Below are 21,490 nucleotides of genomic sequence, written 5' to 3'. Positions count from 1 at the left end.
ATGCAAAAAAAAAAAAGATATATATATATAATAATTATTTTTTTTGCATGTCGTTTGAGAGGCTATATACAGTATATATATATAGGAGGATTACATTCCTGTGAATTAAGTATTAATTCCTTTGTGTTGGTAAATCATGCATGTTGTACTAATCTGTCCCCTCATTTTGATTTAATTCAAATGAGGGCACGAATTAGTACAATGTGACCAAGATTCACTAAAACAACAGAACAAATTAACGATGAGAGAAAGTCGTGAGAACAAATTCTTAATTGGTGGACACAATTAAATTAAAATAATTTTACAGTAAAAAATATGGTAACAACATTTTAGGTTTGACAGTTTTAACTTAAATTTACATTTAAATACCGTAATTTCATTAACTGATATAATGTTAATATACCAACCTATTGAAGTACTGAAATCTGTTTTGTACCTTTGTAATACACTGATAACCAAAAGCAGGTGGTGATGAGAAGGTCACATGATGTACCAAATCCCATCACAAGCAGCTTTTAAATATTAACATATATAGAAGGTGCACAGTGTCATTCACACAAACACTAAACACTATCATGGTAACACACATGAAATTGAAATAATGCAATAAACATTAATTTAACAACATTAGACGTAACATACAACCCTAATGTTGAAAAGAGAAAACATACTTATTTCAGCAACAAAAAAAACATAACATTTGAAATGTAACGCAGGGAAATCTGGGAATGTCAATTTATGGTTGTTCATTGTAAATTATACATTATTTTTTCACTTCCAAAAACGGTATACTACCATAAAATTATGGACCAATACATGTAATGTCCAATACAGTTTTTCACCGTATATAGTAGGGGAACTTACCGTTAATTATTTAACAGGTTTTTACTGTAGCATTTTTACAGTCTTTTACCATTAAATTCACTGTCATTTTTTACAGTGTTTTTTGTCCATATGTCATATGTGGGGCTCCGGAATATATAATAAATAAAAAATTTGGCATCAGAACGATTTTTATTTCGATACTTTATTTTACAAGAATGCATTAAATTGATCAGTAGGGAAATTAAATACATTCATAATGTTACATATAATCTTATAATTGAAATAAATAAATAAATAAATAAATATATAATTATACTATTTGAAATAAATGCTGTTCTTGTGAGCTTCCTATTCTTCAAAAAAATCCAAAAAAAAAAAATCATGGTTTCCTCAAAAATATTAAGCAGCACTACTGTTTTCCACATTGAAATAAATTTATTTTGAGCATCAAATCAGCATATTAGAATGATTTCTGAAGGATGATGTGACGGTGAAGACTGGAGTAATGACTGCCAACAACACAGGAATACATAGAAAATAGATAAGTCATTGAAATTGCAATAATATTTCGCAACATTATTGTTTTACTAACTTTTATATGAAATAAATGCGGTCCTTGTGCACACATACAGCAAATTAAGAAAACAGCCTTGTGGCAAGAACGTTTCTTACTCATCCTAACACTGATCACATTTTACACAACCCTTTCATATGAGCTCTTTTGATTTGTAACAATAGAAACTCATTTATTGTGTTGGACCGAGCTGAAAAGCCAGCAGCACATAGCAAGCAGGGGTCACAACTGCTTTTAAAGGGAACTGTGAGTGTGTCCAGCTCTAAACACTGCATGATGAAGTCAAAGCGAGAGCACTAATGCATCAGCAATCAGCCTAGAGGGGCTTGGCACATCATGACTAAAGGTTACAAAACACACCCGGTCTGTGCTATAAACCCTATAACCTTTCAAAATAACACAACAGAGAGCGGTGACAGGCGAGCAGCTTCAAATCGGCTCTAATTCACAAATTTGTATTGCATTATAATATGCTCTACTCTCAACTCTCGCTTGCCTACAAATGATGGTTTCCGGGGTGAATGGGCTCTGGTACATTAACAGTTAGAGTGAAAGCAATCATGTCGCTCTGGACATACTATTCAGTTGCCGTCTAAAGCTATATGTATATTTGAAAAGAATTCATCAACCACCAATATGGACTTTTTGTAAAGCTCAAAAACGTAGGACTTCGGGTAGACTGGCACGTAAACGGTTGGAAAATTACAGTGTTTATGAAGGACTGAGGGGCATTGCTAAGCCACTCTATAAATGACCTTGCATGCATATTATGCAACATATATGGAGCTTGTAGTCCAACATTTTTTCCTATCTCGCCAAAGCATCAAGTAATCTTCTGTGGAAATGCATAAAAAAACCACCAACAACACTGCACAGCTAAAACATGTATGGCTTGATGTAGCCTTGAAAATCATTCAAATAATCAGCCATTTTCATCTTTCATCTCACAGCGCCTCAAGCCGCATACTCATAATCTCAATATGGAGACATGCAGGCCTTTTAATCCTAAAATCAGACATGTATTCAAAATGCCTGGCCACCATGTGATGACTCATTAGTTGTCCATTAGGCCTACCTACCTGACATCAAAGCTGCCACTTTATTGGAGGAGCTGAAATCAAGGACCTGAATAAGCCGAGCGTCCCTTAGTGCATCGGCTATATTCATCTTATTCTGAGCAGACCAGCTTTGTTGTCCCGTAGTGACCTGAATAGGTAATGAGGTTCTCAGACTAAGGCCCACGAGCTCTGCAAAGGATGTGGGCCTAATTTGTCATATGCAAGCCACTCACAGAAGCACAAGCCTCCCCTTTTTCATGCAAACACATACAAACACATGCCGACGTCTTCTTACACCCTATCGCCATGAGAAGCAAATAGAAACGAACAGCTTTACAGACGGCTTACGAAAGATTGACTTGTGAATAAAAAGCTTTTTTCCTGGGGAAGAGACACACAGGGTAAATTAAAAGAGATGTTGAAAGGTCCCTGGTCTGACAGCTGAGATTGGGTTCAGACCAAGGACTTGCCCAGTTTGGTAGTGGTGTCAGGCAGGCGCCAATAGGAGCCAGGGGATCGGAGAATCATTTCTTGCTGGCTGGTATTCAGGCTGCATCAGCGCTGGGTACTCTGATGCATGGACCAATAAGATGAAACTGTGACCTGAATTAATTGGCCCTAAGAGCCGATCGCCGAGGTTACTGCAGGAAATCAAATAGAGGAATGCCAAAGGAAGTGCTTTGTTCAGAACACATTTCCACAGGTCACTCTTGATGCCATAGTGATATTAATGACGGCGTTCTGAAGCAGCATGTGAAATTTTTATATTTCTTTCACATCAAAAAGCACAGCCAATGCCATTATGGGGCCAATTATTCAAAAATCTGCTCTAGGATGTCTCAACAGTATCCACCACTACTGAATAATGTATTTCAAATAGTTCATCTTGTCTTTCTGCTTTGATCTTTGCATTACTTTTTTATATTGACAGTGCTAAATGATAATAACAAAGGTTTAAACGAATGGTTCACCCAAAAAGTCTGTCATCATTTACTTACCCCGAGTGGTTCCAACCCTGTATTTTTCCCCTTTCTTCTGTGAAACACAAAAGGTATGACTTTTTGAGTTTTATTGGCACAAAATTTAGGATAAAGTCACAAGAATAATTTCATAATAGCCATTTTACAAGAATAAAGTCATGATGTTTTGACAATAAAACTGTAACATTAAAAATGTGATTTAAAGTAGTAAAATTAAGAATAAAGTAAAAAAAACAACAACAACATTAAAAGCAATAAAGTAAACATTTCAAGACTAAAATTATAACAACACATTAATTGAAATAATAATGTGAAGGATGACTTCAAAATTATGAGCATCAAGTTGTAACATTAAGTTGTTTTAATGTTTTAAGGCTAATCTCATTATGCTTCTTATGAGAATAAAGTCAAAGGTTTCACAATATAATTATAACGTTACATGATTAAGTAATATTTAGAATTTAAAAAAAGAATAAAGTAAAAGTGATTATTTAATTTAATATATAATGTCAAATGGTGTAACATCACAAGAATATGTGAATGAGAATAAGCCTCTCATGAGAATAAAGTCAATATTATGAGAATTAAGTCTTAGTATTATGAGATTAAAGTCATCACATATCACATCAACAGCAGTTCTTTGTTACTGTTTTCAATAGGGGACAATATGCTTGAAATGCAAAAGTATTGTCTTTCACCTTGTATTACAATGTCATTGTTTTAGAAATAGCCATGTTTTTCCATTTAAAGCATCTTAAAAGAATGCCCATTTGATGTTACTTGCTTACAACTCTATTCTCATAATACCTCAACACACAATGTCTTAATGTTATAACTTTATTAATGTAAAAAACTTATTATGAGCAATAATATACCTTTAACAATATGACTTTATTCTTGAAATCTTACTTTTTTATTGAACATGACACAAAATTTATTTCGGCTCCCAGGAAAAATGTCAGAGGTTCTGTTCTCCCTACAACAAAATAAGATGGTTATTTATACTCTTAAACTGCTATAAAGACAAAGAAAAAAAACTTTTCATAATATAGTCTCAAACTCATTCCAAGTCTTCAGAATTAGCTTTGTGTAAGAAACAAAACTCTAAAATTTCATATGTGGTAATTCATGGGCAAACTATTCCTTTGTTTTAAAGCATTCAGTTTCAGCCCACTAATATGGTATCAAGTTTGTAGATGGATGAGAAACCTATCGTCTGTCTTCAATAGTTTAGCACAAACTGAATGCATATGATATGCATATATTATGGTTCCTCTTCAGGAACTCGAGCTGCATCGGAGGACACTTTGGGAACACCCTTCAGCGTGACCGGCTCTGAACCATGTGTGTAATCAGTCCAATGGATGGGCGAGATGCCACGGGCGGGGTGACGTAGCGACCAGGAAGCTTAAAAGCACGTGTGGTGAAATCGGCATCAGCTTTCTGTCATTCAGCAAGCACTCTGTGTGTGTGTCAGTCTGATATTCGTTTGTGAGTCTTTTTTACTGTTGTTTGTCAAAAAATGTCAAAAGCACAAGACAAAACAAAGCATTTAAGCAAGGGCGAGGGCAGGCAGCGTTTCAGGCTGTGTGTTCCTCCCTCCCTGCGTTACATTATGGGTGGGGATACACAGTTTTTGTGTTGTCTGCCTGGGAGCGGAGCATGCTGAGTCGAGAGAGAGCTGACTGCCCGCAATGCGAGTGTCTCTCGATGCATGTTCTCCACTCCAGGAAGGGTCTCTTTGCGGAGGGAGCCTTCTCTAGCGTTCCCCGTGGCACTGGTCCCGCTTCCGCCAAGGCGGACTGGCGATTACACCTGTGGGGTTCGCAGATGGATCTGGTGGAGGGAATGGAGACGGGCGAGTCCCTAACTTCTTCCTCCCTCACCAGATCCAGCGCTGGATGAGGGTGAGCAGGTAAAATCTGAGGATATTACCGAGCTCAGGAGGACCACTGACATGTCTCTCCGCGCCACTAAGGAGACCAGTGCCATCGGCAGGTCTCTGGCAGCGGCGGAGAGGCATTTGTGGCTGACCCCATCAGATATGAAAGAGAAAGACAGGGTCTGCCTCATGGATGCCCCGCTTGCGCCTTCTGGCCTGTTCGGCGACGCCATCAATTACGTTGTCAATAGGTACCAGGAGGCTCGTAAACAGGCGGCGGTGTTCCAGCTGTTCCTCCCTCACCACTCTCTAGCTCTGGGGGCTGCTGGGCAGGGAGCAGTCCCCTCCGAGTACCAGCTCCTCATACAGGGAGGCACAAAAACACTCGCTCTGGGTCGGGGGCCTCGAAGTCCTGATGCCACTGGCCCAGGACTTATGAGGGCAGGCCCTTCTGGGGTGGAGCGGGTTACACCGCATTACACGGTGTCCGTCTCGCCTCAGTGCCATCAGGAGATCGGTCTGCTAACCCTGCTGGAGTTACAGGACGCAGCGGTCTGCCGCGAGCACCACTCTCAGTCACCGCCCGGAAACGTAGCGGTGCTAAGAGGTTCGCCACCTCCGCGGAGGTCTCTAGAGCAGTTGGTTCGGCCGTCTCCTGCCGGTCCGCCGTTACAGGGCACTGAGTTAGCTACTCTCATTACACCAGAGGTCAGTCGCCAGAGACTGATTCCCTTAGTAGACTTTTTGGCAGCGAAACTACTGCCAAATGTGTCTCAGCAGGTCCTGCACACTGTAGAGAGAGGCTACAGAATCCAGTTTGATTCTCCACCACCTCGTTTCAACGGGATTACTCCCACGATGGTGGGCCCCGAGCAGGCTCTGGTCATGGAACAGGAAGTAGACACTCTCTTGAGGAAGGAGGCTATCGAGGTGGTCCCTCCTCACGAAAGAGAGTCCAGGTTCTACAGCCGGTACTTCATAGTTCCAAAGAAGGATGGAGGGTTGCGTCCCATTTTAGATCTACTTCAGTTGAACCACTCAGTCATGCAACTGAAGTTCAGGATGCTCACACTCAAACAGGTAGTGTCTCAGATCAGATCCGGAGGACTGGTTTGTCACGATCGATCTAAAAGACGCATACTTCCATGCATCCATCCTTCCCACTCACAGGAAGTTACTGAGGTTTGCTTTTGGGGGCAAAGCATACCAATATTGGGTTATTCTCTTTGGGTTCTTCACACTCTCACGAAGTGTGTGGATGCAGCTCTGGCTCCGTTGCGACTTCGGGGCATCTGCATACTGAACTATATCGATGATTGGTTGATTTTAGCTCAATCAGAGCAGACGGTGGTTCGATATCGAGATGTCATTCTCTCCCACATGAGAGAGAGCTGCGGTTAAGACTGAACGCCAAGAAAAGTGTGCTTTCTCCATTACAGAGAACCACTTATCTAGGTGTGGTGTGGGATTCGTCCACGATGCAGGCACTTATGTCCCCTGCTCGGATCGAGTCAATCCTCACCACAGTCGCGATAGTCAGAGAAGGCGGGTCACTCACTGTCAAGCAGTTTCAGAGACTGTTGGGTCTGATGGCAGCTGCGTCCAACGTGATACCTCTTGGCCTGCTGTACATGAGACCTCTACAGTGGTGGCTCAAGACCAAGGGGTTCTCCCCGAGGGGAAAGACACTTTGCATGATCAAGGTCACGCGCGATGCCTACATGTCGCTGCGTAATGCTAGCGACTGACGTGTCCCCCACCGGTTGGGGTGCGGTCATGAGTAGCCACCCTGCCCGCGGTCTGTGGAGCGGTCACCATCTGACATGGCATATAAACTGCCTGGAGATGCTGGCCATGCTTCAAGCACTAAGACACTTTCTCCCAGACCTAAGAGGTCACCATGCGTTGCTGCGCACCGACAACACAGCGGTGGGCTCTTACATCAACCACCAGGGAGGTCTGCGTTCGTGCCCCTTGTACAAGCTGGTGCACCAGATCCTTGTGTTGTCCCAGGGCAAACTCCTCTCGCTGAGAGCAGTTCACATTCCTGGGCATCTCAATATGGGAGCAGACATCCTGTCGAGGCAGGGGCCGAGGCCCGGGGAATGAAGGCTTCACCCCGAGGTGGTGAAGCAGATATGGAGAGTTTTTGGCCAGGCTCAGGTGGACCTGTTTGCGACTCAAGAGACATCGCACTGTCCCCTCTAGCTCTCTCTCACTCATCCAGCTCTACTGGGGCTGGATGCCATGGTACAGACGTGGCAGAGGCTTCGTCTGTATGCCTTTCCCCTGATCGCTCTGCTCCCGGGAGTTCTGGAGAGAGTTGCGCCGGGACGGGGTCCATCTTCTGCTAGTAGCCCCATTCTGGCCGGGCCGAGTATGGTTCTCGGACCTGATTTCTCTCCTCGACGGTGCTCCATGGGACACTGCCAGCTCGACCCAGTTAACTGCCCAGTTGGTACAGTGCTGGAGTTCCTGCAGGCCCGATTCTCCGCAGGGTTGACCCACTCCACCCTGAAGGTCTACCGGAAGGTCTACCGGCGGTGGAGAAAAAAAATGACTGCCATTCAGTGACTGCCATTAATTTCTATAGATGGCATATTCATATAATGTATGTTTAAATATGATGCACAACCTATCTTTACAATGGTTTTGCCAGCCTCGTTTTACTATTTTGACATTAATGAGATAGATATGGATGATTCATCACTGAATACCTCTACACACAACTGTCTACCATCTGCATCTCGTCCTGTGGTTGACTGTCATCAGATATAGAGCTGGGACTTCAAACGTTTTATTTCAATACCGAGGCTGCTGAAGTCACTCTTCTACTGCCTTTTAGAAGACTAACGTCTTGCAGTTCTGCGAGGAAAAACACAAGCAGCGCCGGCAGGTTAATGAGACATGTGGAGTATCTGAACATGGGATGGCACAGAGTTTTTTTAGCTGACAACGGCAGCAGATGCCGAGACACTCCTATCAACAGAGGTAGCTCTGTAATTAAACCGGTGCTCTCTTCAAAATGAAAGCCGCATGCCACACGCCATAATTATACATTAAGCACTGCCACCTGGGAGTTCCTCGATAAGCAACCACTTTTCCCCTCATTTTATTCTATATTTAGGGCACATTCAGTTTGTTTGATGAGGGATAAATGGTGCGTGAGGTTGAGTGTGATTGGGATGTTATGTGGCCCTGGCCCTGATCTACCTATGTATAAGTCCCACACTTTGCAATTTCACCATGTGAAATGATGGATAGTGGGGCAAGAGTTGGATTAGCTAATGGCTGGGGTAAGACTTTGCACTTCACAGATGTGTGTTTAAATCTAGATTAAAGACACATCTCTTTGGCCAAGCATTCAAATAATGCATCTCATAATCTTTTACTGCAGTTATATCTGATCAAATGCACATTATTATTCGTTAGTATGGGTTAAACGTGTGATACAATTTAAGCTCAATGGCAGAGATGGCACAAATCCTCGGCCTTTTGAAAGACATCGTTAATAGTTTCCTAACATGCTGGCCTAATCGATATAAAGTGACAAAAAGACATTTAGCAAGATCAAACGGCATACCTAGCACTCCAACGTCAGGCTGAGAAAACAGTCTCAATGACACTTGAATACTTTAGCCTGTTAGCAGCTTAATAGGTAATGTAATAAAGAAGGGCAAAATGAATTGACAATCACAAGGCATTTACACTACCATTCAAGTTTGAGGTCAGTAAGATTGATACTTTTATACACCAAGGATGTATTAAATAGATCAAAAGTGACAGTAAAGACTTTTACATTGTTTAAAAAAAATCTATTTCAAATAAATGAATAAATCTATTTAAAAATAAAATGGATCACGGTTTCTACAATAACGTTAATAAAAAAAAAGTTTCTTAAGCACCAAAACATCATATAAGAAAGATGAAAATGCAGCTTTGCTATCACAGGAAGAAATTACATTTTAAAATATATTAAAATAGAAAACATTTATTTTAAATTGCAATACTATTTCACAATATTACTGTTACGTGTTGGTGAGGTACAAACGCACGAGGATGAAGGAGATCAACAAGAAGGTATTTTAATTAGAAAATCCATGAGAACAGACAATAAACTGAGAACAGAACACAACTAATAAAGGGAATGACGATAATGATGACACACACCTGAACCAAATGAAACAATCAACGAGACAGAAACTAGGTCACAGGGGAACAGGCTAACTGAAAACAGCAGACATATGACCGTTCACCCCCTCCCGGAAAGGCGCATCCCTGCGCCGTAACATATTCCAACTGAGGAGGGAGGGTGGGGACTGAGGAGGAGGGCGTGGAGCAGGAGAGGGGCAGAAACAAAAAGAGTACAAAAAATAAGTCCATGGGGGGGGAGTGGAGGGTGGAAGGAGCCAAGGGAAAGCCAGGAGCAGGAGAAGCCAGATGTTTGTCAAGAGACCAGCCAAGACGAAGCCGCAGGCCGGAGTTGAGGGAGGGAGGAGCCATGGTGGAGAAGGCCCTAACGACACCCTGGGGACAACTGACGGAGATGGAGCCGATGGAAGAGGAGCCCAGGATGGAGTCGAGCAAACGGAGAACCAGGGCAACAGAGAGGATCCGGAGGGCCAAGGTGGAGCTGAAGGCTCAGGTGACAGAGGTGGAGGCGGGGCTCTGGAAGACCGAGGCGGAGCCGGAGGGAAGGAGGAGCCAGACAGAGCCAGAGAGACGGAGTGTCGAGGCGAAGCCAGAGGAGTGGAATTGTGAGGCGGCAGATGGTCGACAACTGACCAAGGTGGAGCCGGAGGGACGAGGGAGCCCGGTGGAGTCAGTGGGATGACGGGCCACGGTAGAGACGAGGGAGCTAGGAGCCAAGGCGGAGCCGATGCGTTTAACTGAAGGATCGAGATGGAGTCCAAGGCTCGGAGGCTGGAGGCGGAGACAGGGGATCCTCACGCCTAGGTGGAGCCGGAGACTGGAAGTCCCGAGGCACTCCTGGAGTAGTGCTGTGTTCAAAATATCGATACGACGATGTATCGTCACAGAGATTTGACGATACGAGTATCGATACAGCTGGCCCTGTATCGATATTGTGGCACGTGTGCAGCAGTGGACTGCGCATAATTTGTTTACATTTTTACAACGTTTAAAATGGAGTAGAAAAGTGCAAGGTTTCTAAAAAAGAATGAATAGAGCATATATAGGCTACAGCAAGGTTTAATCTGGCTGCAGAGGAACACAACTGGGTTGCCTGATATAAAGAGACGTAATCCCCGAAACAGAGCTTCACACTTGCGCAATACGGAAATATCTGCCAAGTGTGCTACTTATCTTTGTCAACCTGGCAACCCTGTGCATGCGCGCGCTCTCCCTCCACTGTGGATAAACGCGCTTGCTTTCTGAAAACACCGCTTAGCTTGCGGTTTAGCGATCTCCACTATTCTATTCTCAGAAAAGTGTAATTCATCAACTGTTCATTTACGACACAGAGAGAGAGGCGCTGTGTTTGTATGAATTACCACCGTTTTGCCACGTTTCTCTATTAACAGTAAAGCTGTGGCTTTAATTCCTTTAGAAACAATGATGCTACCAGCTCCTGGTTGAGAAAGATAATGTAGCTCTTGAGGGATTAAGCTATTTAGTTGATCAAACTGTGGGGCAGCGCTAAAAAGTTTGTTCCTGAATGTCTGAGTGCGGCCGCAGCGTGATCGGTGTGTGTGACTGCACTTAACATCAAACTGCTTCTGTTTCACACAAATGCTGGCACAGACGTGCATGTTCGGCTAGAGTCGCTTTGAACTCGTGCATCTTCGGAAGTGGAGCTGCACGGAGAGTTACAAAAAATGTTGTGCACACCGCCACGCGAAACGACGTCGCGTGCACTCAAAGCAAACTTCCGCCAACACCGCGATGACGTCATATTTGCCACGTGCACCTAAGCGAACTTGCGGACGCGTCGAGTATAAATCAGCCTTGAGCGTGTGTGCATTAGATACAGTGAAGACAGCACGTTCGTTTAGAACTCTTCAAATTTTATTTTTATCGTAGAGAGTGTGTTAAATTGTGCAATGATAACCTACAATCAATGTAAATTATTTTTTAAATATATTAGAATGAGCACATTATTTATGGTCTTAAAAACAATATGCAAACAATCAGAATATTGTACCTGGTGGGGAGTGCACAATGTAAACATGAAACATATGCCATTACCTATATTGTACTGTGTTACAGTTCTGGAGGCACTTCATAATGCAGAGGTCAGCTGCCTGCTCTGCCAATAGTTAGAAATGGCACTATAGTGTTTAATAAACAGCTCAGTGCAGTAATGTATCGTGATACGTATCGTATCGTGACTTTGCTGGTGATACACAGCCCTATCCTGGATAGGTGTACCTTAGACTGCTCGTTGAGGCTTGAGATGTAAAACTCACAAAGCGAGCGGTCTGGATAGTGCATTAGGCACGCCAACTCCAAAAAATCCCTGGTGTGAGTCTTTAGGGAGTGGTCCCTCTGCTCCAGACATAGCAGGGCAACATTAGGATTGTCCATGGTGATAGAGGAATGAGGAAAAAAAGGAAGAAAAAAAAAAACTGCAGTCGGTCCGTTCTTCTGTTACGCGTTGGTGAGGTACAAACGCACGAGGATAAAGGAGATCAACAAAAAGGTATTTTAATTAGAAAATCCAGGAGACAGGCAAGTAAAGCAACATCACATAGACGAGAACGGACACTAAACTGAGAACAGAACACAACTAATAAAGGGAAGCTAATGACGATAATGATGACACACACCTGAACCAAATGAAACAATCAACGAGACAGAAACTAGGTCACAGGGGAACAGGCTAACTGAAAACAACAGACATGTGACAATTACTGTTTACTGTACGTTACCTCAAATAAATGCATCCTTGGTGAGCATGAGAAACTTCTTTCAAAAACATAAAAAAATCTTACAGACACCATATTTTGACACATTTTATAACATTTCCAATCATATACTAAACCTGTGGAGGTAAGGGTAAATGGTTATTTGCTATCTCCATCTCATATAGCTGACGTAGTAATGGGAAAATATCCAGCCTGCAAGAAATTGCAGAAAATACATGAAAAAAAAATCACATTACATAAGGAAATCAACATCAACTGTTCTGTAATTGCAAGAGACAGCCAAGTTATGAATTATTTGGAAAGCTCATTGAGTGTATTAGACATGTAGCATTGTAATCACTTTCTGTTAGTGCAGATTTGACAGCTTATTTGAGAAAACTGTGCTAATTGTACTTATTTAACAACAACAATTGAAAAAATAAACCCATAGGGTCTGGATTCATGACGCTGGCTGAATCCAGCACACATTTATAGCTGTTCCTCAGTGTGGTGTCATAGGTCAAACTCTGCTGTCTGTGACTGTCTGCTGGTGGATTTGATTTGCTCAAAAGCCTCAATTTTGCCACAAGGCTTGACGCCTGAGTCCTGGGCACTCTAACCTCTGGCTGTATCCTTCAAGGTACAGTGACACTCCAGAGCCGGCCAGGTCAAGCACTTTTCAAGAATAGAGCGCATCAGCTGACAATACTATCGTTACCCTTGTGTCTCACTAGGTCCCTAAAAGGTAGGTTTTCAAACTATACCAATTACTGCAAAGCATTCTGCTTTTGTAAGAACTTCAGTGCAACTCAAGTGTATAAAATGTTGCAAGTTGTAGGGACAGATGGTATTGATCATACCAACCAATTATTCATGTCAGTGGTCAGCAATTGGATGTCAAGAGATTGTACACAGTTCAACTGGCTACTAGCTGCCAGTCTAAAACCCAGCCAAGCCTTGGTTAAAATCCACTGAGAAAATAAATTCATTTAGATTATTTTCCTTTCGATTTGTTTCTCAAAAACTCTTAAAATTAACGTTCTTCTTTTTGTATTTCTATTGTTTCCTAGTAACTGATTGTCTGAAAATGTCATGTCTTCAAGGTGCTCAACACAATAGCACAACGTCAACTTCAAGTGTGGTATAGCAGTTTAAAAGAGTAATGCAGTCATTAACGATGCTGCAGCTTCAATGGAAGTTAATTTGGTTTAAACAGTAATAAAATAAAATTTCCAGCAAGTGAAAATAAACACTTGAATAATAAGATATATATCAACATTTATTGCTTTATATAGAATGAAGATCGTTTTTGTCATCACAGTCAAAGATCATTGTGACTGACTGGTTAACAGCATCAAACACAAGAGAAATACATTCAAAAACAAGACAGATGTATGCTAGAATGAGTAATTATTATCTATTGTTTTTTACCCTCTTTAGGATTTTTCTCAAACTGTTGCATCATGCTACATTAGGTACATTTGATTTGTATTTGCATCTTTGTCGTTTAATTCATTCATCCGTTTGCGGTTTCCTTTTTATTTTTAAAGAATGCAGTTCTACAATCCCGTTGCACCGCACTCTTCCGTCACTTAATCTTTTTATTCTGGTGCGTCAATCTGTTAAATTACTTAGTATAGGAGATCATGATCCGCACTCACAAAAACAGACATGCCTTTTTCCATCAACGATGAATGAAAAATAAAATGAAAAAAGAAGACGAAAAGTTTTCGTGAGTGCGGATCATGATCTCCTATACTTTTTATTTTTTAAGAAATCCTTTCGCCTCTGAACTACCTGCTGACTATTTGTTGAAATGTTCACACTGCTGTTGTTTGTATTGTCATGGTCCAGCTGCTCCTTGCAATCCCTCTTTGCAGACATTACATCCTTGTTCAATTTAGTTTCCTTGTCCTCCATTCCGCTTCCTGATTTGTAGACCACTTCCTTGCTTTTCTGAGCCCTGTCAAATCTCCGGAGAGAGGACTTATTATTGTTGATGACTGCTTTCTTGGGCAGACAGATTTCCTCACAGAATGAGGCAGACGAGATGACAGTATCAGTACATCCATCCATCCTGCAGCACATACCACGCTTACGGCTTCCCAGTTAGTAAGTGAAGGAAGTCCAGCATACCTTGTATTGCCTCCAACTGTCTTCAATGCCAGGCTTCAATTCCAGTAGACTTGAATAGCTTCAGCCTCTTCCTTTAGGTTGTGATCAGCACAATCTCAATTACCTGTATAGCCCTCAGAATGGCCCTTTAATGAGGGTCTAACAGTGCTTGAACAAGTTCCCCTCTCTGGATGAGCCTTGGATCTGATGTCCGTACTTGGGTAGATCAGTCTTCATGCTGCCATGGTTGAAGTCATTAAGGAGAAAAGTCTGACATTGCAAAGTTTCCAGTTGATTTAAGGTGAACTGCAGTTTCTGGGAAACTAAACAGAAGTGCAAAAATACTCAAACAAAAAAGCAATATCTGAAAGCACCACATAGCCAATTTTTTATTTTACTTGGAAATCAACCTATGAATGGCTTACTTTTAGTTGCCTATCAGTGTTAACAAGGGATAGGAGTATTTTTATATAAAAACACACCAGCCTTAAGAGGGGATATATGGACTTCAGTATAAACAAAACAGTGAAGCAGGCAGATGAAGTAAAAGGGCCTGCAGTAGATAATTACATATTCTAGGTCTGGGGTGACTGAAATCATTAGCTATATCTCTGCACCAGCTGTTCTTCATAAGAAAACACATGCTGACTTTTGTTTTCTCCCTGAACACTGTGATTCACATTAAATAAAGCAAAAACCCTGCTGGATAGGCTGTCCTGTACAAAATACACAGTTTGTAGCCATGATACGGTGAAATAAAATGCATTTATATGCTTAAACCTGGACTATTCATTTATATTATTAGCCATAGTAATAGTAACAGTTATAGTATGCATATAAGGCACAGAAGTATAATATCATATATCAATATAAAAAAAGCTGACACTGATAAGATGATAATTATTATGGCTGATAAATAAATCATATATATATATATATATATATAACATTTTATTAATTATTTTATTTATTTAATCCATATAGCATTTAAAAATAGGCAGAGTACAGTATATACTGAGGGATGTCACGTCTAAAGCTCATAACCATTGCTGATAATCTCTTCATGTCTATTTTACGTCCTTTAGAGAAGATCATTGACTGGGTGCTGCCATACACGCAGTATCAGAATCAGCTGGTGGACCAGGCCGCGCTCATGCTGACCCTGTCAGGACGGGTCAGTGAGACCCAGCAGGTTTTGGCCAATCAGACCAGCTTTATATATATATATATACAGTATATATATTAGTGCTGTCAAATCGATTAAAAAATCTAACTAATTAATTGCAAATTTTTTCTGAAATTAAACTTTTTAAATGTTTACTAACATTGTAAATACTAATTTCAAAATGTACTGATAAAATACAAAGTTGTATGTTAAACTAATATAAACTAAGAATGAACAATTAAAATGTTTATTAACTAACATTAAGAAAGAATGAATAAATGCTATAGAAAATGTATTGGTAAGTTAATAAATTAACTAATGTTAATTAATGGAACTTTATTGTAAAGTGTTATCACAAATATCTAATATCAGCTGATAACCAATATGGTATCAATAATGCAATACTTACACAAAAGTTGTAAAAAAAAAATAAAAAAAAAAATTGTAGTATTATTTAAATGCACCCTTGATGATTCTTGCTACCATTCATATTTGGTTTTAATGGCAATGATCAAGATTAAACTCGAAATGCTTTGGTACTTTTGGTCGTCCAATCAATCAAGGCCTGTCAGCAGAGAGAAACATCAAGCACTTTCAAACAAAAGTCATCCGTATATTAGTATTCTGAGAGATGCCTGCAAAATACATTGATTTGGCATTGTCATTGCACTCAAACCTTTGCACACAGCCTTTGAGGGATGAGGACTGAAAAAAAGAAAAGAAAAGAAAAGAAAAAAACTGACAATATGCTGCACTGCCCCACATTAGATTATTTCACTCTTGGTTGCATTTACACTGGCCATTGTTGACCTTTTGTTGGTGCACTCAACCACATGTGACTTTTCTAATTAGAGTCAGAGGGACAAGGCCATTTTTTTCTCAGTTTCCTTTTTATGTTCCTATTTCACCTTACTTGACTTCAGTCATACACCAACAATTTATCTGCTGACACTGATCCAATATAACCTCTATGGGGAAGAAAGACGCACTTTGGACAAAATGGTTTCATCAAAGCCAAAGGTTTGCCTCAAGTCACACTAACGCAATTGAAGCAAAGAGACTGTCCAGTACAGATGAAACATGATGTCATCTCCTGTCAGAGAATGCCCTGCCTGTAATTGAAGAATCATCATGGTGAGCAATGCAGGGCCACCAGACCTTCAAGGTCAAATTACACTCGGGTCTCAAACCTCCTCAAATGTCATTAAAAGGTCACGCTGGACAACTTCAAGTAGAAGTTTGACAAAAATATATGTTTTTTTTTCAGTTTTTAGAAATATTTGGTTGCCAATTGTAAAGTTGTCTTTTCTTTTTGTTTGAATTAATAAAAAAAACACTAAATCATTAAAATGACCACATGCAGTCTAATTTTTTAGCTGGAAATTCACTACTGGACTTACGCGAGTTCTGTGCCCTCAAAACCTGCACTGAAGTGAGAAAACTGAAATATCACACGCAAAAACAAAGCAAAGTAGTAGTAATACAATCTCTCTTTTACTTTAGGATTAAAGTTCGGTTCGTTCACATTTCAAGGCCAATATTCTTGCAGTCCATAACTTGAATTTCTTCATCCATCAAAAGGCACAACACTTAAATGATCACACAAACAAAAAGCAATTCTTTGTCATGAGTCATTAGATTTCCGACCATTACCACTACCCTGAAAAATACGCTCTCTTTCCTTGAGTCAATAAAGTACAGATATACAGCGCCAAAGGGTGAGCTAAAGACTTAAGGGCACTCATAAGCAAAGCAAAAAGCGGTGAGTGGTCAGTACAGTTGACTAAAATCTCATTTGAGCCCCCACTGCCGTGGTGGCTTTGCCCTCTATGCTCCCGTGAATTCATTTTCAAGGGCAAACTTACTGCAAATAATTAATCTCCCAAAACATCCATCAGTCAGGCTCCAGCTCAAACAACTCAAACCTTTTTCAAAACTTTTACAAGAAAAAAAGACAGAGGTAAGAAAAGAGGACTCATAATGACTATAGATTGCGTGATGCAGCCTTTGAAAGTGGCAATTTCTCAATAAATACCGAGTGGTGATTGCTCCAGAAGATAGAGCTCTAATGAAACCCTCTCCTTGCAGGGACAATCAAATCTTTACCAGAATTAATCTAAGAAACTGGCAAGACATCCTGGACAAATGCTAGTGTGTTTTTGCATGCACCATCTGTGCTCCAGTCATTCGTGATCTTCCTTTATTTGTGCTAATTGTCCTTAGCATTTTGCAATTATTACATCTTACATGTTTAGTGAGAATCTTCCAAGCATACAGCCTTCAAGCAAAGCGATGACTCTTTTGTCAGTTGTCAAGGCATGAGCTTAGAAACTAAATGAAAATGGCTTCACAGCAAATTTGGTCTAGTCATCAATGTGGTTCACCAAACAAGAACCGACATCCTTCTGTAATTGATGCGTTTTGTTTTTCAATCGCTCTTGCAGACTGTCTCAGTATCTATTTTTAATTGATCAGACCCATCCCAAGAGATTTGTCCATTAATCATCTGATGGATCCGACAACATGGCAGATATCCAGCTGGAATGGAAAGACAGCTTCAGAACATAGTTATTTTTACTAAAGTTGGTCAGCAGAACAAAAGGAAACTGCTCATCAAATCCATCTTCACAGTTTTCTACTTTTAATTCCAGTTCAGAATAAAAGCATGAAAGGCTAATGGTACATCTACCTTTTCCCAACCACTGTACTACAGAGTATTAATACTTTTTTAAAACAAGACTTTTAACTAAATTTAAGCCAAACATGTTCATTAATCATAGCTGAAAGAAAATGAAAAATGTTAAACAATTAATATACGCAAAGACATTAGCTAATTCTAATAAACAGACTGGGATGCACTTCATAGGCAGCAAATGAATGCCACACAATTAAAGTCAGGAGTACAGCAATCATTTCTGATGTGTGGACAGAATATGTATTTGTTTCTGACTGCTGACAAAGCTGTCTGTGCTTTGTCTTAATTAAACTGAATATCATACGTCCAAAAAAAAAAGAGTGTGACTGAAATCTACTGAAGAGCAACTGAATTTCACAATTACAAATAAAACTTAAACCAACCCTAATCTACTTTGCAGGTACTAATTTACAGACATCAAAATGTCTGACAAATCAGGAAAACAGCTGTTCAGCAACTATAAAAACACTACCAATAAACTACATAACTGAACTAAAGAGACAAACATCTCCAAAACTTTAAGAAATTGCAAACTGTAACGTAACTACTGCATTCTTAAATCTTATACCAGGCTTAAGATTTGGTTTAAAAACACTGAAGAGTACCTTCTCCTGAGAGGTGAGCGCTCACCCTGTCCTTACTATTTATTTCTACTGATAGTTACAACACAGAAAGCACTGTATGCATGAAAAAAATAAACAACAACAGATGAATGTGCGATTAATAAATCTTATGTTTTATTATAAGTAAATAGTCTTTTCGTGCTAGAACCTATCCTATGGAGAAGAATATGTGTGAAAACCTTAAAGGGATAGTTCACCCAAAAATTAAAATTTGATGTTTATCTGCTTACCCCCAGGGCATCCAAGATGTAGGTGACTTTGTTTCTTCAGTAGAACACAAACTGAGATTTTTAACTCAAACCTTTGCAGTCTGTCAGTCGTATAATATAAGTGGATGGGAATCACGGCTTTGAGAGTAATAAAACATACACAAACAAAATCAAATTAAACCCTGAGGCTCGTGACGATACATTGATGTGTAAAGACACAAAACTTTTGGTCTGTGCAAGAAACTGAACAGTATTTATATTGTTTTTTACCTCTGATTTTCACCACAATGTCTGAACTGTCCTGAGCGCTTTCACGTCTTATTCTTCAGCTGGCGCATGATGCATCTTCTTCTTCTTTCATTACTGCCACCTATCTCTCAAATGGACCAATGACACTCCTAATTGAGATTGTAGATAGAGTGTCAATGGTCCAATTGAAAGATAGGTGGCGGTAATGCATGTAGCGTCTCCGTAGGATCATGCATGAAGCGTTGGACTGTTTATGGCTTAAAAGACCCCTTTTAGCCTTTTGACATTTGCATACAAATTACAGTTCTGGTCAGAAACTTTACGTTCGTATAGGGGTTTAAATTGACAGATGGTTCTTCGCCGTCAAGAAGATTAGAACCAGCCCCCACGAGCATCCCCCAATCTGATTTCAAACACATTCCGCAAAGAGCTGTAAATGGCCAAACTAACACACACACACACAGCTAATAAATAATAATAAACGTTACATGCACTTATAAGTCTGCGATCTGCCGTAAAGCAAGAAGAAGACGATGCATCACGCGCCGATTGAAGAAGAAGACGCGAAACGCGCTCAGGACAGTTCAGACATTGCAGTGAAAAGCAGAGGTAAAAAACAATATAAATACTGTTCAGTTTCTTGCACAGACCGATCATTTTGTGTCTTTACACATCAATGTATCGTAACGAGCCGCAGGGTTTAATTTGGTTTTGTTTGTGTATGTTTTTTGACTCTCAAAGTCGTGATTCCCATCCACTTACATTATACGACTGACAGACTGCAACGGTTTGAGTTAAAAATCACCGTTTGTGTTCTACTGAAGAAACAAAGTCACCTACATCTTGGATGCCCTGGGGGCAAGCAGATAAACATCAAATTTACATTTTTGGGTGAGCTATCCCTTTAACATTATTAAACATTCACATTGCTATTTACAGTATATTTGCATATGCACTACATTAAAATATGTAAATTACATGATTTTAACTAACATTTAATGAAAAAAGACATTTACGAAGCATGTATGAGCTGACAAGTTGCAGCTTTGAGTTCAATGTTGTAAAACTGACAGGTAAGCATGAAACACAAAGCAAAGATAGAACTTGTATTGAACGCTTTTTAAAGTTTTACTTTGACAAACTGATATTTGTCGACTTCCCCACCATCATGAACAATTTGGGACTGCATTATCCCTGAAGGATACTGTGCATACAATATTTCCATCGAATGTTGAGCAAAGCGATCATTATACTGTACTACTGGAAGTGCATTAAAATGCCAAGGAAGTCGGCTCACTAGCTTTTAAAAAATGATTATGAGTTAAAAATAGATTCAAATAGTTATTTTTTGTTACAAGTTGTGAGTAACAAATTACGAAAATATGGTAGCATCATGGTTTAGAACGCTTGCAGAAAACTTGCAAAACAACATGAGCTATCTGACAATGCAGACTACATTGTTGCATGGTTCTAGGTCACTCAAGGTCATCTATTATTTCTAGAATACCATCAGTTCATTCCAAAGGATGATTCTGGCCTCTTAAGGGATGCTGCAAGATTTAATAAAAGGATATGCTGATGAGTGGGTGGCTGGGGTTTGTTCACAAGCTTTGGTGACTGGTCGTGAGGTAACCTGGGTCAGCAGGGGGAGTTGCGGGTGTGTTTGTGGGGTCAGAGCAGAGGGCAGAAGGTCAGACAAGTTCCACAGAGGATTAAAATGGATAAACAGAAAGCATTAGCACTGCTTTGTGCTGTAGTCTCCCAAGAGTCTCCCGCCTTTGAGAAGCTGTTCTCATTGTTCCTAGGCTTGCAGGATGTCAGGGCTAAAGAAGACAGGGGCAGCGGGGTCAAGGGAAAGGTCAGGCAACTTTCTAAAGCCTCGTTTCTGGAAAGCCCCCACCCGAGGTGGGGGAAAGGCAACTGTTGCTATGCTGTTACGACTCGGAATATTAAAGCTACTTATCTTGACGCCCCACGAACACGATGACAGCTTGGAGGGCTTCTGATGCATGCTTGATACGCTAATCACACCCTCTCCCCAGGACCACCTCTTCCTCTCGCCCAGCCTCGCGTCCTCTCTGCCTCTTCTGCGCACACACAGAGTTTACTTTTGAGTAGCATGCTTTGTGTCTGTGTGTGACAATGTTTATTTTATTACATGGCTGTGAGGGACAGCTCTGCATCTGAGGCCGTGCTCCCATCACACACCTCCCCGTGCATGTCCATCTGTGGCCCGCTCTGTGCCGGAG

Source organism: Sinocyclocheilus grahami, unplaced genomic scaffold (assembly GCF_001515645.1).
Source record: "Sinocyclocheilus grahami isolate Dianchi unplaced genomic scaffold, SAMN03320097.WGS_v1.1 scaffold167.1, whole genome shotgun sequence".
In the NCBI taxonomy this organism is placed as follows: Eukaryota; Metazoa; Chordata; class Actinopteri; order Cypriniformes; family Cyprinidae; genus Sinocyclocheilus; species Sinocyclocheilus grahami.
Note: the sequence above shows the minus strand (reverse complement) of the source record.